The sequence below is a fragment of the Lycium barbarum genome, chromosome 2, assembly GCF_019175385.1.
Source record: "Lycium barbarum isolate Lr01 chromosome 2, ASM1917538v2, whole genome shotgun sequence".
NCBI classification, from domain to species: Eukaryota; Viridiplantae; Streptophyta; class Magnoliopsida; order Solanales; family Solanaceae; genus Lycium; species Lycium barbarum.
Window position 1 is genome coordinate 69,320,999 of NC_083338.1, and position 17,869 is coordinate 69,338,867.

The 17,869-nt window shown below is 39.9% G+C and overlaps 1 pseudogene; it reads right to left on the reverse strand.

Moving 5' to 3' along the window:
• Positions 1-11,161: 11,161 nt before the first annotated feature.
• Positions 11,162-16,202, reverse strand: LOC132626575 (cationic amino acid transporter 2, vacuolar-like; annotated as a pseudogene).
• Between the last annotated feature and the right edge of the window lie 1,667 nt (positions 16,203-17,869).

The following is a 17,869-nucleotide window of genomic DNA, read 5'->3' on the forward strand; positions in this document are numbered from 1 at the left end:
AGTCAGCTTCTCTTTCAGCAACTGGAAGCTTCGTTCACAAGCATCAGTCCACTGGAACTTGGCTCCCTTCTGAGTTAGCCTTGTCAAAGGCGCTGAAATCGAAGCAAACTTTTCCAAAAATCTTCTGTAATAGCCTGCTAACCCCAGGAAACTACGTACCTCTGTGGGCGTCGTGGGTCTGGGCCAATTTTTCACGGCATCAATCTTCTGTGTATCCACCCGGACACCATCAGCTGCAATAATATGGCCCAGGAATGCCACTGAAGCCAGCCAGAATTCACATTTAGAAAATTTTGCATATAATTTCTGATGCCGAAGTACCCCTAATACCGCTCTCAGATGATCTGTGTGCTCTGCCTCGGACCGAGAATAGACCAGAATGTCATCGATAAATACAATTACGAACATATCCAAGAATGGCCTGAATACCCGGTTCATTAGATCCATGAATACCGCAGGAGCATTAGTCAGCCCAAAAGACATAACTCTGAATTCATAATGCCCATATCTGGTCCGGAATGCTGTCTTAGGAATATCGGCCTCCCGTACCCGTACCTGATGATAGCCAGACCGAAGATCTATCTTCGAAAAATACTTGGCGCCCTGCAACTGATCAAACAAATCGTCAATTCTGGGGAGGGGGTATTTATTCTTTATGGTTACCTTATTCAGCTGTCGATAATCAATACACATACGCAACGACCCGTCTTTCTTACGCACAAATAATACCGGGGCTCCCCAAGGCGAAGTGTTGGGTCTAATGAATCCTTTTTCTAACAGATCCTTCAACTGCTCTTTCAGTTCTTTCAATTCTGTCGGTGCCATTCTGTACGGGGGAATAGATATCGGCTGAGTATCTGGAAGCAAATCAATAGTAAAGTCTATCTCCCGCTCTGGAGGAAGGCCTGGAAGCTCTTCTGGGAACACATCTGGAAATTCATTAACCACGGGAACTGACTGAAGAGTCGGCGTTCCTGCTGTCAAGTCTTGCACCCGAACCAGATGATAAAAATAACCCTTTCTGATCATTTTCTTTGCCTTAAGGTATGAAATAAACTTACCTTTCGGCGATGCTGTATTACCGGCCCATTCTATAACTGGCTCCCCAGGAAACTGGAAACGAACTACCTTATTTTGGCAATCAACATTAGCATAACAGGAGGCTAGCCAGTCCATTCCCATAATAACATCGAACTCGACCATATCTAACTCCACCAGATCTGCCTTAGTGTCACGGCCACATACAATTACAGAACAGTTCTTATATACCTGTTTTGCTACAATAAAGTCCCCAATCGGTGTGGCTACCTCAACCGGCTCTATAGGTTCAGATGTTATACCAATTTTACAAGCAATCAGAGGCGAAATATATGACAAAGTCGAACCTGGATCAATCAATGCATACACAGACCGAGAGAAAACCAATAATGTACCTGTAACGACATTAGGCGATGCCTCCTGATCCTGGCGGCTGGACAGAGCATAAATGCGGTTCGAAGGACCGCTAGTACTAGAAGCTCCACCACGGCCTCTGCCGCGACCCGCTGGTGCTGAAGTACCTGGCCCCGTAGGGCGCATAGCCACTGATGAAGATGAAAATCCGGCGGCTGATCCGGTAGGGTGCACTGCACCACCCGAACTACCCTTATACGGGCAATCTCTCACAGAATGGCCCTGACGGCCACAAGAAAAACATGCACCGGTGGCTCTGTAGCACTCCCCAGGATGGTATCTGCCACAATAAGAACACTGAGGCCTAGGTGGCCTCGTCTGACCAGAACCCCTGTCTGTCCGCGAACCTGAAGCCCTGGAGCTCTGACCTGCTCCTGAATAACCTGGGCTATCAAATCTGCGACCTGTAGGCTGTGGAGGTGCGCTCTGTGCCAGCTGGGATAGATGTCTGCTAGGCTGCTGAGGCTGCCTGCCCCGAGAATCTCCAGAATACCCAGATGATCTGGCCCTCTTGGGCTGTCTCCGATCCTGGCTCCTATCAGGCTGACGGTCCTCCATGCCCTGGGCGTGGGCCTGAATCCGGGCAATATCCATGCCGGGCTGAGCAGCCAATACCAAACAACTATTGACAAAATAACGGTCCAGCCCCATAATGTACCTGTGCATCCTGTCAGCCATAGTAGCTACCACAGCAGGTGCGTATCGGGCCAATGAGTCGAACTCCATACTATACTCTCGAACACTGCGACCCCTCTGCCTCAGCAATAAGAATCTGTCAGCCCTGGCCCGCCGTAACTCCGGAGGCAGAAAGTGGCTAAGAAAAGCCTGAGAAAAATCATCCCAAACTGCTGGGGGAGCGCCGTCGCCTCTGGATAACTCCCATGACTCGTACCAATTTGCCGCTATATCATACAACCGGTAAGAAGCCAATGTGACTGACTCTGTCGCGGAAGCATTAATAAACTGTAAGGTGCGCCGCATCTTCCTGATGAACTCCTCGGGATCCTCCTCGGGCTTTGTCCCGAAGAACTCTGGAGGGCCACAAGTCAAGAACTCACGGGCTCTCGAACTGTCACGCCTGTAAGCCCGGTCACCTCCCAGTCCGTGCCCCTGAAACTGTCCTGCCACAAGTCTAGTCAATAGCTGGACTGCCTCTCTCATAGTCTGATCCTCAGTCCCTGGCCGTGGAGCTGGAGGCTCAGGTACTGGAATCTCGGGAGCTGGCGGTGGAGCCGCCCCTCGACCTGCAGCCGCTGCTGCTCCAATATCCTCTACGTGTGGCGGGGTGGAAGAGCCCTCTGCCGGGGGCAAAATATCAGGAGCAATATGAGCATGGGCCCTGGTAACCCTCTGGGTCCGACTAGTCTCTCCCACAGCTACTGCCTTGGCCTTTTGGGCCGCTGTCGCCTTTTTTGGAGGCATAACTGCAATTGTAACAATTCGTTAGGGAGGAATCATCCTGATAACACAGCTCTATCGCACGATCTAAGACAGAAAGAAGGGTAGTATCCTAAATGCCCTGTAGCCTCCTGTTTATAGGTATGGTGCACAACACACCGATAAACAAGACTCTACTAGACACGGTCTGTAGACATTTCGAGGACGAACCGCTTTGATACCACTTTTGTCACAACCCAACCCCGTAGGCCATGACTAGTGCCCGATCTGGGCACTCAAACGCATTCTAGTATATGGCAGAAGCCGACAAGGCTTTATTTCAAATTTAGCTAATTTTTTTTTGAAAACTTTCAGTAGAGTTTCCTTTGTTTTACGGACTATCCCATATATCCTGCACGCAGAAAATACCAACAAAGGTCACACAGGGCCAACAAGCAACATATAAATATATGCGGACCGGCCGCCGCGGCGAATGGGATCGCCCAAACACAACATAAGCACCCAATTGTACAGAAAGATTCCGACCCACAACATGTCCACAGACCTCTAACAAACCGACAGAATCATATGACGGGACAGGGCCCCGCCGTACCCATGAACGAGAATATACATAAATAGAAGTGACAGACTATACCAAAAGATGGCTCTGAATAAAAGAGCGCTCCAAGAATAGCAGAATGAGATCCTAAGCAGACGGATCAGCAAACCTGTCGTCGGTACCTGCGCGGCATGAAAACGCAGCCCCCGAAGAAAGGGGGTCAGTACGAAATATGTACTGAATATGCAAAGCCTGAGTTGCAGAAACAAAATCATAACTGGTGCAGAACATACAGAAAGTAAACGGAAAATCCAAAGTATCAGATACATATTTCCAAAACATGCAGAGTGTGTACAGAACATATGTCATATCAAATTCGGCCCCTGCCCAGGGACTCGGCAGACAGAACGTGGCCACCCTCCCGACGCTGGTGCCACAACACAGAAGAATCAGAATAGGGGCATAACCCCGTAACATAATATGTCATATCAGATGGCCATAGTAAATCATATCAGAACAAACGTACATGGCACAGCATACTCCACAAACCCATGTACGCATCTACCTGCCCCCTCACATCGAGGCACGGCGAACAATGCAGGGGATTACGCTTGACAACATATCCTGGCCCGGGCTCAGTGTGGGAAACATTGGGGCATCCACGAATAGAGTCGTGAGAAACTAATGCAAGTAAAATATCATAAATGTTTCCATAGACTCGATGAGGCATATCAAAGACAAACCGATCCGATGAAGTCGGAAGGAATCATAGTAAATGAGTTTCGAGTATCAAAACAATTTATCAGACTTAATGGAATATTTAAAACCATATTAGTTAGGTAATTAAAAGGGTAGTCGAAACATTTCTTTCAAAAATCGTTCAAAAAGGGGACTTTAGTACATTAAGGGCAAAACCGGGAATAGCGGGCCCACCTCGGAACAAGCAAGGCGGTGGGCTCAAATTACGCCCTTTAAGCTTATGGGGTCACCTATAAAGGTTCTACGGACATTCTATAGCTTTTCAAGGAGTTTAGAGAAAGTCTACATACTTTCAGGAAAAGCATATCAAAATGGTTCAATTCTACTGAAGGAAAAACTGAGATTTTCTCTTGCGGATTCCGATGGCCAAGAAGGTCTTTTGAGGCCCGAATCCGATCCTAAAACACTTAGACATGCCAAAAGAAGGATCGGGGTAGCTTTACATACCTTTCAAGCTCCTTACGCCTTTCCAAACTCACTTCCCGTTTCGTCAAAAATCTGCAAATGGTCAAGTTTGCCAATTGTAAGTTATAGATGCTACAAATTCAATTCAACTCTTATTTGTCTACCGAAATTTCGGCAGCACTTCCCCTATACATATAGCACCCCCGAGAACTTAACTCGGCTCACAATCATCAACAACAACCCAAGCAACAACATCAACCTCAACAACAAACATTAGAAACACAATATGGCAACACTAGTTCTACTTGCCGACATAATGTCATAACCTTTACTTTAACCTTAACTTTCAACCTATTCTCAACAATTTCACATTCATTATCAATCTAGATTACCACAACATAGTTTAAAAGCATTTCATATCGTTTTCCACAAGATATTCATACGATATACATAATATACAAACTTTCCGCCAAAGTCATAACGCATTCGAAACTTCTAATCTTTGACTTACGTATTCATAACATGATTCCATCTTCCAAATTCATCAATACCCGTCATAATTTGCAACCTAATAACTTCATTTTCATAATGTCGCAAAATCATACTTAAACGACATAAGTTTTCTACATTCCATTTCAAAGCAAACTCATATCGTTTTACTTTCATTTACATTGCAAGAATCACAATAACACAATTAACACACTAGACAAACTTATTCCATTTCCATTCCACACACACCATACCCCACGGCCAAACACCCCACTACCAACTACTATCCAATTCATTCAATTTTCATTTCCAAGATGCATTTCATCCCAACCACAACTAGAATATGATATAAATTCAACACCTTACCATTATGCACATACATATATACACGGCCACATGCCTATATACTTATCCACTTGGTAAACTTCTATTTTTCCGTACAATCAACTCATTCTCACATACTACAACACAAACAAAACTTCATAACACAATAAAAAGGAATGAATCCTTACCTTTTTCTCTAGTCTTCTTTACTTGAACTAGTGATCAAATTGAGGAACCAAGTGCTTCTTCCTCCAAGACAACTACACCAAGTTGAAGAGGCTACCCAAATTAGTAGGAAAACCACAAAATATAAATTTTTGAAGCAAGATTTTTGTGGCTTATTTTTGCACTCCAAACCCGAAACCCTCTTCTCTTTCTCCTCTCTTGCTTTGTTTTTTTTTTTTTTTTGTCTTCTAAGTTTTTCTTGAACTTTCCAATGTATATAATAGCCCCTTAATTAAAATTGTCACATGGTTGCCATGTGACTTGGGTTTGGGCCAAGTATGTTGGCCGGCCACCCCTTTTGAGTTGGGCCCAAATTTTTCTTTCAATTATTTGGGCCCAATGGATTATAATTCCCGTTTTGTAATTCCCGAAACTAATTTTCGAAATCCCAAATTTGCCCTTAGCGTTCCTCGACACTTCCATATTAATATTCTTTCATAACAACTCAAGGGTTACATAAATTCAATTATGACCTTATTTCATACAAGTCCAAATTATTTCCAATTTTCCAAAGGTGTGAAAACACGGGATATAACACACCTATCACGGTCAAGGCAACAACTAAGTACCCCAATAGGACCCCGCCGAACATCAAATGCACTCCCAACAATAACATGGATGTCATCATATGCAAAAATATAATAAAGAAAGGTGTCACGCAAAACAACTTCATCTAGGGTGTCCTCAAATGTAGCTTCACTATTAAGTTCAAAGCCAAGGTCAAACATGCTACTAGTATGCAGAACACTCAAGGAAGAATTAGCAATTTCCAAATGAGTATCACCTTCCTTTTCAAAACACTCTTTCCCCATAAATGTATCATAATTCCCTAAGGGAAGATCTCCATCATAGGGAAGAGCGTCATCATTCGATAGTGGATTTTCAAAGACCACGTAGCCCCCAAAAGTGGCTACACTTTCAACATTACAATACATTCCACTAGACACTTCACTTTCAATAGTCATGTTAGCATCAAATAAGACATTATCTTTAAAGAGAGAGTAATCCATGAACAATGAAGAATTTAAACATGCAAGATCATTTTCACAAAAATAAAGGTCATCTTTCAAAGTGTTTTTGCTCGCATGGCTATCCACTTGACACACGTCACCATTACACTCTTGAGTCTTATCACGAAACATTAAAGCAAGATCAAAAGACACATTTTGACATGAAACAACCAAAGGTGAGGTGTCACATTCTTTCAAATGACCAATTGTATCAACATCATCATCCACTAGAGGCACATTAAGCACAACACAAGGTTCCTCAAGTAGTGAATTATCATTACAAGCAAGTTGATTAACACAAACATCATCACTAGTTGGTAGCATGTCAAGCTCATAAGATTTACTAACATGATGACTACATGACAATATACTACCATTCAATTTACAAGTGTCAACACTAGGTGAACATAAATCGATCTTGCAAGAAGAATCAATTTGATCATCAAAAGGATCAACTAGTGTATGAGCACTTTCAATTGACAATGCACTATCATTCAAATCGCAAGTGTCAACACTAGGTGGACATAAACCTCGCAAGAAGGATCAACTCTCATACTCGAATTGTCATCAAAATTACTCAAAGAAATAGGATAAGTTATTTTACCTTGATGTTCTTGTAAAGGATCTTCTTTGCCTTGAGCTACCAATGGGAATCTCATTTGACCAATGAAAGAGATGGTCTTGGCCTCCGTTCTTTACTTCAAGTACGGGAGTTCTTCACGTGAAGACTCTTTCAGCGGGTACCTACAAAAGAGTCTTCACAACAAGATGAAGAAATAGAAAGGTTCGATTGAAATTGTGGCAACTCTCTCACTTCACTCCACACATGTTCTCCTTTTTCCACTCTTGAGTTGCCACTTTGCACTCCCTTACTCTCCTCTAGCTTTTGTCTGTAAAGGGGTACGGTAATCTCCCCTTCTTGTGGCATCTCACAAGAGGCACTTTGCTTCTTTTCTTTTGGCTTCTTCAATTGAGAATTTTTTTTGGTTCCATTCCATCTTACATGTGACTCGGGATATATGTACTTCAATCTCCTTTTCGATGTCTCCCAAGTCTTAATTGGACTTCCCATCTCATTTGAGATCTTTCTAATGTCCTTCCAACTGTTGACAAGCGTTGCGTCAAAAGTCCTATGGGCTAAGTCCATCTTCATTTCTTGTGAATAGTTGTAGCGAGCAAAGATTTCGTCCATCATGAATTCCCATTCGTTAAGCTCTTTGCTACTAGCTCTCTTACGTAAGATAGGCCATTTCACATTGGGCTCTTGCACTTTTATACTTCGATTCTTTCTAGGAAGTAAGTATGGAAATAAAGGTTTCCCCCTTTCATTCACTACATACTTATGCCAATCTTGTTCATACGGAATCCCATGATCTTCAAACCAAGCAAAACCAAAACAGAAATCACATGTATTCATAGGGAGTATTTCACAACACACTTCCTCTTGATATGCCCCATAAGAAAAAGGTACATACACCACATTAATCAACTTCCCCTTTGGCTTCTCTATCTTTGCTAAACATATTCCTAACCTACCCACGAGATAAGGAGTAATGTAGCAATCACGAAAGTAATCATCAATTTCAAGGCGGACTCCCTCTTTTTCAAATACCTTCACTAACATTGAGTGATATCTTCCATAAGGCTCACCCTTCATCTTGGCCTTAGGTTGGATTCTACTCACAACACATTGAGTAGTTTGGAAGAAGAAGTTACACACCCACTCTTTCTCATCAGATGACTCCAACCTGTACTCATATTCCCACACATACCATTTTGCTTCGGATAGGGAGTATTATAAGACAATGCACATGAATGTCTACTAGAAGACTTACCATAATCAACATTTGCAAATTCACTTTCTTCATAGACATATTCTCTACAACTCCCATTTATATAAGAATTTTCGTCATAAGACCATAAGATACGTGTGAGGAAGAATCATACCTCAAGTCGTCTTCATAACTATGGTGTGTAGTGTGAGAACCTCCATAATCATCATCTTCCCCATACAAGTTGTCACAGGGCTCTTCTACCTCACTATCTTCATCACAAGATCCATGAGCACCACTCTCTTCATATTCACCTTCGAAATGGTAATTAGCTCCTCTAAATTGCTCATGATCATCATTTCCCATATAGCCCTCGTAACCCCCCATCGTCACATTCTTGATTGTTCCCATAGTCCTCCTCATCATAACCACACTCGCCATTATTGTAACAATCAAATTCGTCGTCACATGAATCGAAAATTCATGGAGAAGTACCTACTTAAAACACTTTAACAAAACAAGCAAACAACGTTAGTAGTAAAGCAAGACCTCACAACTCTCGTGTTTACACTCTGTGCTTGGTTAGCACATCTCAAATGAACTCCCACTCTCTTGCCTTTTACCACTCAATTGGATCGGCCGATGTTGAATCTTGTTTAGATCCGATGGGTTGCAAGGTGCACAATTGCTACTTGAGGTCGGAATGGATTCTTGTTCAATTCAAAGAAAGGACGACTCAATTTAAGCTAACGGACTTGAACCAAAGAAGTTACAATGAGGTTAAAACGAGAAAAGCTTGAATGAAGTGGTACGAAATGAATTCAGACTCAGGAACTAATTAACATCAAGTAAGGATGATTACTAGTTGTTAATTAGCTTTGAAGAATCAAGGAAGTGAATTATATGTGAAAGAAATCGAAGTCGAATCAAGATACGTTACCTTGAAAAGGTACGGTTGAATCTTCCACAATACCTCCAGTATCTTAAAATATGGTCAGAAAATATGGCCAGAATATTATTTTTATGGTCAAAAAATACGGCCAGTAATTTTAAACACGGCCAATATTTTTTAATTTGACACCAAAACAGTGAGCTCCCAATTTTTGACACCTTTATACGGTTGAGACAAGATGAAGTATGACCAGTATTTCTTCAAATACGGTCTGTAACCTTGGAATACGGTTGGTACCTTCAATTATACGGTCAACCTTCTCTTTAAACGATCAACCTTATACGATTGGACCTCCCTTTATATAGTCAGCATCTTGTCACTTATACTGGCCGTATTTCTATATACGGTCAGTATTTCAAACCGTATTTTAGAATGTTCCCAAAACAGTAGCTCAAAATTTCCTTGGCACTTTATACGAACGAGAGATATGGTCAGTATTTCAAAATATTGCCAGTATTTTGTGACCGTATTTCGCTTCAAGGAATTCTTCGTATACGTGTTCTTCCTCGAATTTTGGACCAATTCTTTGGATTTGTTGATTCGTACGGGCCCACACAACCTTGTATTTACCCCTTTGGGGTAGGAAAACACTTTTCCCCAAACTTGACCTAAAAAATTTGGATCAAATGGCCCTTTGGAGAGTCTTCTTCATTATGAAGATTTGAAGGTCTTCAAGAACACCAAGAATTTCAAAATTTCAACCACCTTCAAATTAACTTGTTTTTCCTCCAATTTTCAGATCAAGACTCCCCTTCACTTGTAGAACAAAGCCCAATAGGTTTCAAGTTTCAATTTCACCCAAATCACCAAAACTCAACTCAAGTTCTTCAAGATCTTCAAGTTCTTAACTCAACAATGGTGAAAAACTCAAAACCACTCCAAATGACGCGAAACTCAAGATTTGAAGCCTTAAACACTAAGAAATTCAAATCTAACACTAAAATCAACAACAAAACAAGGATTTGAAACAATTTTTGGAATTTTCAAATTTTTGGATAGATTTTTTATTTATTTTTTGTAGAATCAAAACCCAAGATTAGATTTGCTAGGGAAAACCTATATGTGGCTCTGATACCAATTGATACAATAACGGAAACGTGAAAACAAGAAATTAACAAGGAAAGTAAAGATAGATACATTGACACAAAAGAAGACCCAATTTGGCAACCAAAACTTTAGATTAGTTAAGACCTCCAAATTGAATACAACTAAACACCTAATCTCTTAGGATGACCTTAAGGGAATTGAATTCTCAAGCAACCAATCCTTTCAACAAACAATAATCAACAAGAACCTACCAAAGGCCTCTCACAAGTTTCTCTCTCTAGAGATAACCCTAAAACACTCAAAATATTCATTAATTCATCCAAAGCTAAGTACTGAAATGTTTAGCCTACTATTTATACTAAGAAAACAAGGAAGACAACTACACTATTACATAACTACCCTTAATGAGACAAGGGCCTTGTTTGGCTAGTATTCCTTTGGAGATGAAAGTCTTGAATTAATGACGTAGCCTCTTTTGCAAGCATAGCCTTCCTTTACTCGTTTGGGCCACTTTGATGCTCATCCATCTCCAATCCGTCCTCTCATGCTATCATCCACACTTGGAATTCCCGGGACGATTCTCTAAATGTCCTTGACGCAACTCGGCTTGTATCATATAACATATCCAAGGATCTATAAGAGGGCCATCTGCAATAATCAAGCCTTATCTTATTATGTGAAACCTCAAAGTGGTAACAAATCCCATGCCACAGTTTTCCAGTTACATGCTTCAATCATTGACTGTAGTACCAATGCTAGAATTAAAGGAGACCAAATTGACGTTCTCAGCAAACGAAAACGAAGAAAGCTTTCAACAAATGTTTTTCTAAATTAAGAACACTGGAAATACAAGCATAAATTGGCGTCCAGCATATCCTCTAGCTAGTTAAAAACTACTGGTCCACTCTTGTTACCTGAGGCAAAAGTGAGCCCATCAACTTTGAGCAAAGAGCAGTACAAGCTCCTACTGTTATTATATATCTGTAGTGAGAACCAGACAAAAGACTATTAAGATAAACAAAAGCAAAAGAGCAGAATTCACCTCATACAACCCGTAATTAAGGAATGGTTAAATGCGATGTTATAAGCCAAAATCATTTACTCACGCTGCCCACTTAATTCCATGGCTAGAGAATGCAGAGGAGATTGGTGTGTCGGGATCCATGGCATAATAGGGTACCAAACCAACAATGACTGCAGAGACTAACATGTAGAGAGAACAACATATCGATAATGCAAAACCAATCCCCATTGGCAGGTCACGTTGAGGATTCTTCACCTGTTCCAAGTGAATTTTAATAAATAAAACAACTTATACGATTTAGTTCAAGAATCCTCTACATTAATAATAGCTCTTAAGAGACACATAACACTAAGAGCTCGTTTGGTATGCTGCAAAAAAAAAATCGTGGTATAAAACTATGTATTAAGTTATACAATGTTTGGTTGTGATTGCCAAATCCCGGATAGTTAACCCATGTATTATTTTGTACACCAAATTCAGCATAATTTTATACCTAGACCAACATGGAATAACAATACCATGATTAACAATACATGGATAAAGATTTGAAAATTACAAAACTACCCTTTTGAAAAACCTTTCCCAACCCCCATGCCTATCTGAATGATGAAAAGTACCCTATCCAATAGAAAAGATTCTCCATCTCTGGCTATGAACAAGCAAAGATTTCAAAGTAAAGAGACGAACAAGCTATGGCGTCTAAGTAATTAAGAAAGCTTCCGCAAAGCTGTGCAATTTAATCCTCTGATGTCAGGTTTTAAGCTTGAATTTTGAAAGTTACAGATTCTTTTATTTGCATAGTTGCTGCAATTATATTCCTTTTCCGGTGCATTTTTTTGTGATTTTCTTATGCGTCATTCGATTTTTGTTAATCTTCACTCCAATATAATATGTGATGTATTTACATGGAATTGATGTAATCGATTTGTTAGCAACCGGGAAATGCAATTCTTTCACTTTTTCTCATCTCCATATTTTTTCTTTCCTAGCTTAATAACAAGATACATAATATCAAAGTTTAAGAACTACAATAACAAAGTCATTAAACTATAAAGGAAACTTCTTTAGCCAACAATTTCACATCGCTCCTCTCAGCTGGTACAAAGCTACTTAACCTCAAATGGTACTTTGCAAAGGAAAATAATATGTATCTAAATCAACGAATGAAGGGCATAACAGTCAATTCCTTTTATCTAGTTTAGAAAGTGAATACATAGTTTTAAATATACCATGTATATGCCAATTTAATACAACCAACCAAACATCCGATAAAAAATAATCCCAGCAATTACACTCACTGCATAACTAATCCCTGCATTGTTAATCCCTATATAACTTGTTTTTGAACCAAATGACCCCTAAGGATTTAGTGGTACCTCCTCAGCAGTACTAGCAACTGAATCAAACCCAATGAAGGCAAAGAAGACGTTGAAGCCCCAGCAAGCATACCATCAACCCCATAAGGGAAATATTTGTCAATTGAAGAAAACATAGAATTAGTGAAGAAATTATGGAAGAATGCTTGTATAGGACAGTCAATTACCTGACAGGTAGCACATAGCCTGGCCATCCAGCTTTGAAACCTAGATATCCACCAGCAACAATGATAAAAATCATGGCACATACATTTGCTGTAGTGACAAATCCTTGTACCACCGTACCCTTCAAAATATGATTAAATTAGCATAAATTAAGGAAGAAACTCTATAAAAAAAAAAAAAAAGAGAGGAACTTGATATTACATGGACAATACCTCCTTGATCCCCACACACAAAAGTCCAGTAACAACAAAAACTAAAATTGCTGCACATGGGTCCACCACAACGTCCAGTCCTGGGATTGTGTGACGAGCCAAGAAAGCTGGCAGACTATTTGGACCTCCAAAAAGTGTAGCCTGTGGATTGATAAGGGGAATAAAAGTAAACTGACAGACGAGAACTCAGATCTTATGATAATCCAAGAGATAGATTCTTTTTTTTTTTGTTGATAAGGTGATAATCCAAGAGATAGATTGAGCATGAAGTTCTTCATAAAAAAACAAAAATAAAGAATTGATGTTTGATTATCTTCCTTTGATTTTCTTTTGGCTTGGAGAGAGAGAAAAACTAAACAATTTGATTCTTCGTAATTGGCATCAGATCTTTTTAAAAAAACAAGGAAAAATGGACAAAATAAAAACAGAACATGCAGTTATATAACAGGAAAAATAGTGATCCCTATTATAATTAGAAGAAACTATGAACACCCAAAAAATTAAGTACCCAGACAATCAGATTTTGCTTGTAAACAGAAATGCGGTAACAATGACTTGAAAATCAGCAGAAAAAACAACTAGACAACACGAGGATCTCAGATGACTTGCATCACTATTTACTTTTCCTGTAAGGCAGTTGTTACCATGCTACTTCCACAAATCGCCGGAATAGAGAAAGCACTAAGCCCCAAATAAAAAGATATTACTAGAATGGAAACAATTCTTCCAGTAAAAAAAAAGCAGCTGGGTGCACAAAGCATCTCACGTTCACGCAAAGTCGGGAGAAGGGTCGCACCCAAATGGGTGTGATGTAGGCAATCTAGCCTGACGCAAGCATCAGTGTCTAATGCTTCCAGTAAAAATGCAAAAAGTGCATTTAAAAGGCCTATTAAACTGGATATAAGTCTTTTTTATTTCTGCCAATGTTTTCCTTTCCCATAGGGTTAATTATGGAGACAAAGCATTACCAAATGTCAATATCAGAACAACAAAAGTAAGATATGAAGAAAAAAGCAATAATCAGCTTTCATATTGGAATATACAGATTTCTTCTAACCATCCATACTTAAAAAGGTCACTTTACACTTTTCTGCCTCTTTAATGATCAGAATATCATAACCATCCCCACATCAGTGTTCAAACGTCCACTTTTATATGTCCGCGAAAATACTTAGCCGAAAGGGTGCAAAAAGTTTACAAAAAGCAACAACGCAATCACCTTCTGAAGGTAGAATTGTATATATGTTTGGAATGCTAGATAAAGTGGAGTAATAGGGGAAAATATCAAAGAAATTATAACACTAGACCAGATTTGGAGATATGCCACGAGCAACTGCAGAACCTCCAATCGTATATTCCAATATCAGAGCCCATCCGATCAGCCAAGCAACACTGAGAGACATCGTGAGAGTAAATTTCTGTCACAACCATATCTGACCCTCAAAATTTATCAAAAGAAAAAATTATTTACAGTAAACATAAAAGCAAGATATGAATTGTATCATATATAATCTAGGAAGAGAAAAGCCAAAATAGACAAATTAGAAACTTTATTATGCTATCACAATATAAGAGGTACCAAAAACTTTGGCATTACCCTTCTCCAACACGTATGTAAGAGTAGTGATAGGCACTCCCAGCAGATGGACAACGACTTGCTAGCTCAGCGTAGCAAAAGGCTGAAAGAGCAGCTGCTATTCCAGCTATCAAAGAGGAAAAGGTGAGGGCAGGATCTGAGTGCTCTCTTGCAACTGTTCCAACCAGAATATAAACCCCAGCCCCAATTGTGGAACCAACACCTTCAAAAATTCAGCCCACAAGTCACAAAACTAATTAAGCTAATGAATTAACACATACACTCTCCACATTTGGAAACTTCCAATCTAAAATGTAAATTGCATAGATTACTCCTTTCAGCAATCAGAACCATAAAATTTAAAAAGAAACGCGGGCTTCGAACATATATCACCTAATAGGTGGATTGCTTTGGTTCATGGAAGGGAAAAAGTTCACAATTTGTTAACTAATCTAAAACATAATTAGCTCAGTTAGACCTTTCAGATAATTTTTCCTCTGTAGTGACAGAAAGTTTGAAAGAACTGAAATAGTAATATTAGTACAAAAAGATTTTTGGGCTCACATTTTTCATAGGCTTATTGCATCATAAATGTTAAACAGAATAATAATGATTCAGATGGTCAAGTTAGTGTTTCAACTCGTGATTTTATAGATTTTATCAACAGCTGATCGCGATTCTCAACTCACTAGGAATATTGAATTAACAGATGATAGTAGTCTCTAGCAATTACAAAATAATTGTGGGTTGATAATGTCAAGATCTATTTCAACTTTAAAAATCCAAGTTGACATGACTTCGAAATGGACTGGAGATTCCTTGATAAGTTACTAGTTAAAGTAGTAGGTAGAAAATCCCAGTTATGAGTATAAAAAGGAATGGTAAAACATAGCTTTCTTAGTTGAATATTTCATGAGCAGCAAAAAAAGAATTAGCAAGGCCCAGTTAGACAAATTCCATAAATAAAAGGGTAAAAACCAAGTCCAAAAAGGAGAAGTAAATGCATAATATACCAATGGCAATAAGGTGAGGAATAGTTAAAGCTTTAGCTAATTGATGAGAAGTAGAAGAAGGATTTGAATCAGCAGAATCAACCCGTTTCCTCCTTATGAGAAAACACCCTCCATTACCACCACCAAACTTTTCTGACTCAGCCATTACATAAAAATTTCCCTAGTGAGTATTCAATTTTCTGTAATCAATTTTGAATTATATACAAGAATTGGGTGATGGGAAAAATATAAAAGGAGTCTGTGGGGAGGAGAAGCTGAACTAACTACAAAACCCAAAGACAGGGAAGAGATTCCTTTTGATTCTGTGGGGAAATGTTATTAGAGAGAAAATTCCCCCAATAAGAGAAAAGGTTCCGTAATTCTCTTATGTCTGCCTCAATTATTAGAGCGTCTCACGACCTTCTCCATGGAAGTTGACTTGTTTCCTCCAATTCTTTTTTTGTTTAATTTTCTCAAATGATTTCAGAAATATCATCTTACATGGCCATTAAGTACATTTATTTACATTAAGATCTAATCATTTATTTGGTCTGAATAGGTCTTATTCATTAAGATCTCGAACAAAGTCTTAATATCATTAAGAGGTATTTTGGTACGAATGATCTTTACCACCACTATATCCACAACCACCCCCCACCCACCCCACCCACTCTCCACCCCCACGCCACTTCATCACTGCTAACCAGCTCTGTCATCACAACCACCAGCACTATCACTGTCAACCATCACTATTGCCTACCGCCATGACCGTTGCCAACCATCTCTGCCATCACAACCACCACCGCTAACAACCACTACTATCAGTCCCTACTACACATGCCACCTCCATCATTATAATTATATCAACAGCCACCACCGTTGTCGACGTCGTCATCACCTCGCCACCATCGCCACTGTCGCCGCCGCCATTACCACCATTGCATCAATCCTTACTACTAACTAGCTCATCCATCATAACTAACAGCGGTGCTAACTACCACCAACACCATCGTCAACCACCAGATATTCTTCAGCCATCACAAGCACCACCACTACTACCAACCACCACCATCACTTCATCCACTACAACACCAACCACCTCCACAATCACAACTATCACCACCACCATTACTAGCCATTAGTACCAACCATCACTACTACCACCACCACTATAAAGCAACTCCACCATCACTAGCGAACATAAATGCTTTATTTTTTTTATCAACTAATATTTTTACTTTATTCAATTTATAATGAATATAAATTGAATAAAGTAAAAATATTATTTGATAAAAAAAATAAAACATTTATGTTCGCTAGTGATGGTGGAGTTGCTTTATAGTGGTGGTTCACATCGTATTGGTGTAGGGTGGATGAAATGGAAGCTCGCCTCTGGAGTGCTGTGTGATAAGAAAGTGCCACCAAAACTTAAAGGCAAGTTCTACAAAGTGGTGGTTAGACCGACTTTATTGTACAGGGCGGAGTGTTGGCCAGTCAAGAAATTTCACGTTCAGAAGATGAAAGTCGCGGAAATGCGAATGCTGCGGTTGATGTGTGGGCACACTAGGAGGGATAGAATTAGGAATGAAGATATCTGAGACAAGGTGGGAGTGGCATCGGTGGAGGACAAGATGCAAGAAGCGAGGCTGAGATGGTTTGGGCATGTGAAGAGGAGAGACACAGATGATCCAGTGTGGAGGTGTGAGAGGTTGGCTATGGACGGTTTCAGGAGAGGTAAAGGGAGGCCGAAGAAGTATTGGGGAGAGGTGATTAGACAGGATAAGGCACAATTTTAGCTCAAGAAGGACATGACCTTAGATAGGAGGTTGTGGAGGACTCAGATTAGGATAGAAGGCTAGGTGGCTTATCCTTTCACCATAGTAGTTATAGTTTTGCTCGTTTGTTTATTGCCATTTGATTTCTGCATTTGATTGCTGCTTATATTTGTTGGGCTGTTGTACTTTGGTTATCTTATTTATCTATAATAGTTAATGCTCCTTTCTTTCCGGACTGTTCTACCATGACTTTCTCGCTTTTATTATTCCTTGTTTTCATATTATTTTCGATATGCTTGGTCCTACCTGACCTTTTGTCTTGTTTTCCTCTCTTGAGCCGAGGGTCTTTCGAAAACAGCCGCTCTACCTTCAAGGTGG